Genomic DNA, 2,215 nt, shown 5'->3' with positions numbered 1-2,215 from the left:
TTCTCCCGTGTCTATTAAACCTTTGACAAAGTCTTACCGGATCATTCAAATCTGCGTTCGCACTGCCGCTGACACACAGAGCAGTTACCATGTTTGGTTAAGAAACGGCTTCACAAACAGTCTTTTCAACTACACAGTATTATTTCTGTCGTACAATCATTCATATTATCACAGAAATACTGGGATGAAAGTTTATAATTCAGATATAAACATTGATGTCTATGGTAGCACGACCAAAATAGAGCAAATCCGCATTTGAAACTAAATGCCGCATAACGTTTGTCGATTGCATTGTTTGGCCACTAGGTGGCAAAAAGTGACTTAAAAATGTATAATTGAATAAATCATTTATTCAAGAGAATCGTTCAAAAACACTGATTCAACCAGTAGGTTTATGAGTGAGTCGTTGAATCATTGATTCAAACAACTTTTTCATAATTTTAACATTAAATTGGTGTATTACATTTATTACCGTATATTTGAAATACATATTATTACACTACCAGTCAAAAGTTTTTTAATGTTTTTTTTAAAGAAGTCTCTTCTGCTCACCAAGCCTGCATTTATTTGATCCAAAGTACAGCAAAAACAGTCAAATTTTGAAATATTTTTAATATTTAAAATAACTTTCTATTTGAATATATTTTTTAAATGTAATTTATTCCTGATTTCAAAGCAATATTATCTGAAATAGAAATATTTTGTAACATTATAAATGTCTTTATCATCACTTTTGATAAATATATTCTTGGATTCTTGGTAAATAAAAGTATTAATTTATAGTCCCCCCCCCAAAAAAAATACTGACTCCAAACTTTTGAATGGTAGAGTGTATAATGTTACAAAACCTTTTTATTTCAGATGAATGCTGATCTTTCTATTCATCAAATAATCCTGAAAAAATGTACTCAAGTGTTTTAAATATTGATAATAATAATAATAAAATGTTTCTTGAACAGAAGTTCAGCATATTAGAATGATTGCTGAAGGATCATGTGACTCTGAAGACTGGAGTAATGATGCTGAAAATTCAACTTTTATCAAAGGAATAAATTACATTTTAAAATATATTGAAATATAAAGCAGTTATTTTAAATAGTACAAATATTTCACAGTATTACTGCTTTTGCTGTATTTTGTATCAAATAAATGCAGGCTTGGTGAGCAGAAGAGAAACATTAAAAATCTTACTGTTCAAAATCTTTTGACTGGTAGTGTACATTAAAATGTTTAATCATTCATTCAAATTAATTAAACACTTTTAAATAGACTGCAGCAATAATATTTTGCCACACATTATTTTGTTTAGTTCAGAATCGGGGGAGAATCATGATCTCTATTTGAGACATAAAAATTGTGATTCTCAATTTATCCAGAATCGTGCAGCTCTAGTCAACACTACAAAATACAATTATTGAACAACAGGTCCAGTGGTGTAGAGGGTTTAGTGTATGCCATTTATTATCTTTTTGACACGATCTACACAAGTTCGAATCTGCCTTTTGCTGAACTTTTTGTTTTCTCCATTTTTAAATCTCATTGTGCATCGGAAAGGCATTTATTTTTAATAAAAAAATGAAAGAAAATAATGAAAAAGTTGAAAATGAAGTATCGGGCAGGGTTAGTGTAGATGTAGGGAGGGCTTTAGTGTCCCAATTAAAATGATAATTTTCCCTCAATACGTTATTATTGCACACTGTTTTATAAAGTACTGCAATACTGAGGTGCAGTTGATTGCCACTACCTGCAATAAGTAGTATACATAGCAGAAAATCCTGATATTTTAACAGTGTAAATAGAATCTATAGTCATTTGCACTTAGTGTAAATAGCATATCGCTAAGAAAATCCTGCTATTTTCACTTAATGTAAATAGCATCTTATTGATAGCCACTGCTTATATAAAATGTGTGTGTGTGTGTGTATATACAGTGGGTACGGAAAGTATTCAGACCCCCTTAAATTTTTCACTCTTTGTTATATTGCAGCCATTTGCTAAAATCATTTAAGTTCATTTTTTTTCCTCATTAATGTACACACAGCACCCCATATTGACAGAAAAACACAGAATTGTTGACATTTTTGCAGATTTATTAAAAAAGAAAAACTGAAATATCACATGGTCCTAAGTATTCAGACCCTTTGCTCAGTATTTAGTAGAAGCACCCTTTTGAACTAATACAGCCATGAGTCTTTTTGGGAAAGACCCAACAAGT

The 2,215-nt window shown here is 30.5% G+C and overlaps 1 protein-coding gene across 1 annotated transcript in view; it reads right to left on the bottom strand.

Annotated features, from left to right (window-relative positions):
• The window catches only part of LOC107602034 (gamma-glutamyltransferase 5-like), a 17,643-nt gene that overhangs the window by 4,034 nt on the left and 11,394 nt on the right, over nucleotides 1-2,215 (bottom strand). The gene's annotated exons all lie outside the window — the stretch shown is intronic.

Source organism: Sinocyclocheilus grahami, unplaced genomic scaffold (assembly GCF_001515645.1).
Source record: "Sinocyclocheilus grahami isolate Dianchi unplaced genomic scaffold, SAMN03320097.WGS_v1.1 scaffold318.1, whole genome shotgun sequence".
Lineage (NCBI taxonomy): Eukaryota > Metazoa > Chordata > Actinopteri > Cypriniformes > Cyprinidae > Sinocyclocheilus > Sinocyclocheilus grahami.
The sequence above is the reverse complement of the archived record's forward strand: the minus strand, read 5'-3'. Positions and strand labels throughout refer to the sequence as shown.